General features: G+C 35.1%; 1 long non-coding RNA gene across 1 annotated transcript; it reads right to left on the bottom strand.

The window, feature by feature from the left end:
* LOC109825919 lies at positions 2983–3498 on the bottom strand. Its single transcript, XR_002243128.1, has 2 exons — positions 3378–3498; positions 2983–3290 (listed from the first exon to the last, which is right to left on the bottom strand). It is a non-coding gene; the product is annotated as an uncharacterized LOC109825919 (long non-coding RNA).

Genomic DNA, 7551 nt, shown 5'->3' on the forward strand with positions numbered 1-7551 from the left:
GCCCCTTCGGCACTACTATAAATACAAGGTACTATTCCCTCATTGGAGATCCTGGTTTTTTCTGTGAAATCAGTGTCTTCTACAAACCATACCACATGAAAAAGAACTCTCACGGTTCTTTATTTTCTTCACTCAAAGCTCACCAGCAGACTGGATCGTTGGAGGAATCACGAGGGAACAAGTCCCCATCCTCTTACGTGTTTCTACTTGTGTAGGCTTTTCAGCGACCCTGTTTGGTGGAAAATTTGTAGTAAAAAAAAATTGAAAGAAATATATTTGATTTGTATTCTCTCAATCTTGATTACAATTTAGACTTCCTGAATACAAAAGAGAAGAGAATTGATGCAAATCCTCCCCTTTGTTTAAGTATGGGTTCTTCACAATGGCGATGAAGTGCCTCACTCAAATGCTCGAGTCGAGTTTGCTCTCTGTTGACAATCCGAACATCTTGTTTCACTGGAACGGTATCTCCTCCTCACGATTTGACGCTATGGAGAACTTGCAAAGCAAGTTTTAGAACTTTGAACGAGTTTGAAACTCTATGAAAGAGTTGATTTAACCGAAATCGGTTTGTAAGCCAAGGATGAAGAAAGCTCTTGTTGTCGAAGAATGATCTGAGCTCTCCCAAGATAAATGCCACTCTCCCTTAAAGATGATCTGCCAAAAGATCTCTTCTTTGCTGCTGAAAATAGGATCAATCCGAGAGCCAAAATGAGAGCCCCCCCAAGAGAAGCCTGAACTCAGTTGAGTTTACTCCTATTTATAGGGGATTAAGGGGTGTAATCACCATCTTAATTTGCTTCTATGTGGGGCTGAATGGGTGTAACTGCCCCCCTTAAATTGCTCCCCAAATCCTGGGGAAAACAATTTTGAAACCGTTCAGTTCGTGATTTGAACGAGTCAAACGCTAAAAAATAGCGTTCAGGGCCCGAACTCTGCGTTTTAGACTTGAAACGCAGAGTTGGGCTTATTTTGGTGGTTGAACGCACAGGTCGCGCTGCGTTTGTAAATCTGAAATGCAGAGTTGGGACGCTGAGATGAACTCTGCGTTTTGAGTCCGCGAACTCTGCGTTTTTAATTGGAGCGCTGGAGATGACCTCTGCATTTTGACTCTGAAACGCGGACATGACCTCTGCATTTTGATGTTATAACACAGGGATGACCTCTGTGTTTTGAGGTTGTAATGCAGGGAGGACCTCTACGTTTTGAGTCTGAGACGCAGAGGTGAGCTCTGCGTCTTGATTTGAAGAGACCGTCAATTTGTAGTCTCTTTTGCTAGAGTGTTGCAAAGATCGTCATCTTGTAATCTTCATCTTGACTCCTTCAAAATATGAGAGTTGTCAGATTGTAACTCCTGATGTTGATTGTGAAGGCTGTTGAACTAGAGCTTTCATCGGTTGTTGTGAAGGTCGTCAGATTGTAACCTTCATCGATCTACGTGAAAGTCTTCAAATTATAGCCTTCTGGAAGTCGTCAGATTGTAACTTCCATCATTGGTGTTTGATGGGGGATCAACTATCTGTTGTGATTTTTAGACAGCCTACAGACCCACCTAAGAACCGGGTATTTGGGAAAGGAAGTGGCCCCTCATCAACCTCACCCCTATCCAACCGCGGATATTATTGACTGTGTGATCACTTAACATCAACATTATTTGTGTAAATGCCTATCTTGATAAGATAGGGCCAACCAAATTGACATTCTCGAAATCTCATCAGCGGTACACAATTTAAGTAGAATTTCAAAAATAATATAGTTTGAGTTTGTTTTTAGTAATAAAATTAGAGTCAATTTAGATTAGGAAACAAATTCATTTTTGATTCAATTTGTACTGATTTGTTCCTCTATTTTAGGGGGTCTCTTACGTAGTTTTAAAGAATGTCGTTTTTTAGGTAGGGTTGGGGGTGTGGGTAGTGGGGGGGGCTGTTAGGAGTAGACTTTATTTTTTTTTTCTATTTAAGAAGAATGATTGTAACTTTCATAAGTAGGTCACTTTTATCAATAAATTTTTTCTTATTAAATTTTCTTCGTGAATTTAAAGGTTGTTCTTTATGGATTCAAATAGCATCGCGGTGGATTCTGAGGTCCATCACTTAAGACATGCGTTAATTTTTCAAAAGGTATTTCGAAGATATGACGCACAAAGCGAAATGGAGACTTTTCTTAAATATATAATATGACATATATTATAATGTCATCCTATCTCTTAAGTGTGTTTGACAAACTATGCAAAACTAGACCAGTACAAGTCCTGGCTCAGTCTTGTGCTAAACTAGGTCCATCACTTAAGACATGTGTTAATTTTTCAAAAGGTATTTCGAAGATATGACGCACAAAGCGAAATGGAGACTTTTCTTAAATATATAATATGACATATATTATAATGTCATCCTATCTCTTAAGTGTGTTTGACAAACTATGCAAAACTAGACCAGTACAAGTCCTGGCTCAGTCTTGTGCTAAACTAGTTTTCTTTTGGACCAATCCCCTAGTCCGAAAGAAAACTAGTTTAGAAGCCATATTTTGGCCCACGAAACAGGCCAAATCTAACCCTCTTGTTTGCCAAATCAAAAATCTTTCAAAATTGGGTCAATTTTGAACCTAGCCAATTTTGAAAGATTGCCAAACACATCCTTAAGAAGAAAAGTTAAATAAGTTAATCCATTTAGAATAACCGAAATGATTAGATAATATTCTACTTTATTAAATAAGATAATATTTTCATTCTTGAGTTTTTTTAGTGGTTGGAGTAGGAGAGTATTCTACTTTATTAAATAAGATAATATTTTCATTCTTGAGTTTTTTTAGTGGTTGGAGTAGGAGAGAGTGTGTGGAAAAAATAAAACACTTCGATGTTTTTCTTTAAAGAACATGAACCTTGATAATATAAAAATGACTTTTGCAATTAAGAGAAATATCAAAACAACATCCAAATATGATTGAGTACATAATCTGAACTTGGATTCAAACATTGGAATACGATTAAGCACACAAGTTGGATGCCAAGCACAAGGAGTACATAATAATGCAATTGCAATATAAATCCTAAATACTAGTCTGTACATATCCATTAATGGAGTTCCGCATGTATCTTTTAAAATTAATAATATATATTATAAATACTCTTTTCACCCCCATAAGCTAATATTTCGAATAAACCTGCAAAAATAAATCCAGAAATCAAACTCGAAAACTTTGCGTGAGTGAGAGGGAGCTGCGACCGTAATATATCTTCTATCAAATTTTGAGTTCTTTCAGAACGATAGAAATCAATTCGACTGTTTTGATGACTGCATTCAAGTGAAACAAAAAGTATGAGAAACAATCTCACATTTGATCAGAGCTGATAAATTTAATAGAACAACATTAAGGATTACCATCATTTCATGGTCTCCCATAATCTCTTCAGCCACCTCAAGCAGAGGTTTATTTGCGCTGTTAGGAACAAGTGCTGCAAACACTGCAGGCTTTAACCCTGCACATTAAAACACAGCGAAACACTATAATGCAATATAATTTTTTTTTGTAACCTTTTCTAGGCTTAAAATGTTTTCATGTTTTCATAAGGTCAAAATGAAAATATTCAGGTAGAAAGAAGATTATAATCAAACATATTTTTCACAGTTACTTATTCTACTTTTTTTAACTAAAAATGTTTTCAAACGGGTTTCAGTACCAAACCAACAATATTTATTTCATAGTACAGTCGATGGTTAATTGCTTGAGAGTTGGTGGCAAAAGGATATGTCTTGAATGTGATCTCTTTTGTAGGGTTAGATGTGCACAAATTTCCTGTGCACAAATTTCCTGTGCTATCTTACTATGCCACTTGTTACACTTTAAGTTTAATAAATTGGCAAATCGACGCCTTGGAACTAAACTTAACGCCATCACTCGTCCTGCACTCCTCCTGTCTTCTGAACAGTGTGCCGTTTCTAGCAAGGGTTGAGGCGGAGATTTTCTTCTTCTTTTTTATTTTTTATTTTTATTTTGTTGGTGGGGGAAGAGAGGGGAAGAGTGACATTATCTGCCACATATCTCGAGTGGTGTTCAGCATCAAACTTAAGGGGTAATAAGTGGCACATTGCTACATCACCGGGTATCTGTGTAATTGACCCTTTTTTATATTTCCACAAAAGAAGAGAGACCTATGAAGCATTATCAGATATTAAGAATGATTCTAAGAGTTAGAAAGATTGAAATGTGATACCTGTCTCTGGAAATGCGTCAATAAACATCATCATTTCCTCCCCACTTAATCCAGAGAGGAAGCATATTCTCGGCAAAGATTCAGCAATCTGCAATTTGGGAAGTAACGCACACGTAAATTGAGAAAAGCTCATAATCAGGAGTTTAGTGGGTTAACTAACTGAGCAACAATGCTGGATCAAAGCAAAGTCGATAAGTTGATTTGGTCGTCAGAGGTGTGATGTTAACGTGACAAGATTGTGGACCTATCGCTTTATTGAAGAGAGTCAATAAGTTGATTGTCAGAGGTGTTTTGTTACGATCGGAGCAACTTTTTGGACTTATCATTCTATTGAAGAGGATTGATAAGTTGATTTGTCAGATGTGTGATATTAACGTGATAGGAATTTTTTACGATCGGAGCAACTTTGTGGACTAATTATCCTATTGAAGAGGATTGATAAGTTGATTTATCAGAGGTGTGATATTAACGTGATAGAAATTTGTTACGATCGGAGTAACTTTGTGGACTTATCATCCTATTGAAGAGGATTGATAAGTTGATTTGTCAGATGTGTGATATTAACGTGACAGGAATTTTGTACTTGTGATTTGAACAAGATTTTGAAGACTTAGCGTCTCGCTGGGGAAGATTACGATTTTGAGGACTTATCATCCTATCGAAGAGGATTGATAAGTTGATTTGTCTGAGGTGTTATTGTTAACGTGACAAATTAGGAGTGATGCAAACTGAATTCATACTCCATAGAGATGATGATCGTCAGAAGTGTAATGTTAACTCGATGATATGAAAGATTTATTACTCTTAATCCAGTGGATTTCAGGTAACCAACCCCCAGTCTTGATTAAGACTTAGCAGGGGAATAATTTTATAGTTGACAGAGGTGTTTTGTTGAACATACAACTTAGAAGATTGGTTACTCTTAATCCAATGGATTCCAAGTAACCAACTCTCAGTCTTGATTAAGACTTAGCAGGGGAATAATTTTACAGTTGACATAGGTGTTTTGTTGAAAATGACAACTTAGAAGATTTATTACATATAATCCAATAAACCAACCCCTAGTCTTGAACAAGTGCAGGGGAAAAAAAGGGGTAGACAGAGCACATTGCCTAGTGGGTCACTATCTGACGAGTTTGACTATCAGAGGTAACTGTTAACGTGATATTTTTAGCAGACCCGCCATCCTATTGAAGATGATTGGTTTTAGTGACCGTAGTATCTTCTCCTTCTGATTAGGAAGATTAGACTTGGTCTCATTGCTCAGGTTGATCCTGCTTACTTTGTTCTTCAGCTTTAACCCTGACAATAATTTTTTGAGCCTGTTCACCTTGAGAGATTAATTATCTCCAAGAACAGTATTCTGTAACCCTCATTTGTGCTAAAAGGTCGGTCTGCAAGTTGTTGTTGGATCCTTTTGTTTTGATGATGATTAACAAATAATTTATAACTAATGTTGTTTGTCTAGTATTTGTGTTTTGTATTTATTCTAGGCAAACAATATGTTGGAGGATGGATGGAATCAAGATTTCACGATCATATCCAATGGAGGTTGGCCGAATTATGGAGTGAAGACTTGCAATTCAAGTTGAAGATCCGAGTTCAAGCTTCATCCAAGTTTACCAAGTCAATCTTATTGAAGATCAATATTGCTTGGATAATTTAGTTTAGGTTTTATATTATGTGTGTTAGTAGTTTAAGCTCAATCACTTACACACATATAAGTTTTGGTTTCTTTTATATATATATATATATATATATATATATATATATATATATACACATTTTGGTTTTATCCACAAATAAAGTTTTTACAAATAAATTCCAAAAAATGTTTATACATGGAAATGCAATTCTAAAAATTCCTTTTGTTACATGTTTATTATCATGTTTATAATCATTTTCCAAAGTTTTATATTTTTCTGAATTTATTTGCTATTTTTAAAGGTACTTTTAAAATCAGATTTTCAGCATTAACAGTGTCTGTGCACGTTTATAAGTCGACTTATCAGAGTTGACAAGTCGACTTATGAAATTATCTGGAATATGCAAAATCTTTCTGCCAAGTCGACTTATACGAACTGTTAAGTCGACTTAGACTAAGTCGACTTATACCATTTTTCAAGTAGACTTATGTGCTAATTTTTGTGTGTTATTTTCATCTGGCAAGTCGACTTACGTTTTACATCAAGTCGACTTATACCAAGTCGACTATAAGTCGACTTATAATTCTGACCGTTGCACAGTAACGACTATTTTCCAGATCTATTTTTTTTTGGGTTTTTGGTCATTTTCTTAGGGTTTTGGCTGAGGTATTGGGTTGTTATAAATACCCCATTGCATTTACATATCCTACAAAACAAGAGAAAAGTTTTAAAAGAGTTTACAAGTTTTGTTTAAGGGTTTAAGTGTGGTTTAAGAGTTTCAAATTTGTGAAGACAATTTCACAAGAGCTAGAGGAGATCACTGATAATCATATTTTATTACAATTTTATACCCTCATTATCTAGTTTATATGAATAAATTTATCACTAATAATTATTTTTATCTTTAATTACAGGTTAATCAAAAATAAAAGCCTAATATCTCTTCTCTCAACAAAGCCCACTAATTAAATGAAGAACTCAAGCATGAAAGCCCGAAAGAAGAAGGAATGCCAAGAAGCTCAAGCCCAAAGCATAAAAGAAGAAGAAGCTGCGGAATACAATTGCAGCACACTGGGCATCGATGCCCGCATCGATATCGTCATTCTGTTACGCATCTAAGGCTGAAATTCATGGTTTTTGGATAAGATTTTGATCCAAGGGCTCTCTTTCACTGATGTTTACTATAAACAGGGGTAGAGAGTGAGGGGTTAGAGGTGTGAAAATTTTTGTAACTCCTTTTGGAGAGAAGGGCTACTCTTAATTGAGAAGACATTCCAACTTGTAACTTTTGTTACAATTAATAAAATAATTTTTTTACCACTTTAAATTTTTCTCTTCTTCTCTTTGTTGGATGATGAAGATGAAGATGAAGATGAAGATTAATTTGAAGGTTTGTTTTTCTTATTTCTCTTTTATTGCTTATTAGTTTAGATTTATTTTCATGCTTGTAATTAGATTTTATTTTCTTGTTTAAATAGGCAAGAGGCTAAAACCCTCTTGCCTTAGATTTATTTTATGTTTATAGATTAGATTTATTTCATGCTTATAGAGTAGATTTATTTTCTTGCATTTAATTCTTGTAATTTATTTTGTAGTCTAGATTTTGTAATTTATTTTGTAGTTAGATTTTAATTTCTTGCATTATTCACCTTGAGGCTAGAACCCTCTTGGGTTTAGTTTTTCTTTTTATTCATT

The sequence above is a fragment of the Asparagus officinalis genome, chromosome 10 (assembly GCF_001876935.1).
Source record: "Asparagus officinalis chromosome 10, Aspof.V1, whole genome shotgun sequence".
Lineage (NCBI taxonomy): Eukaryota > Viridiplantae > Streptophyta > Magnoliopsida > Asparagales > Asparagaceae > Asparagus > Asparagus officinalis.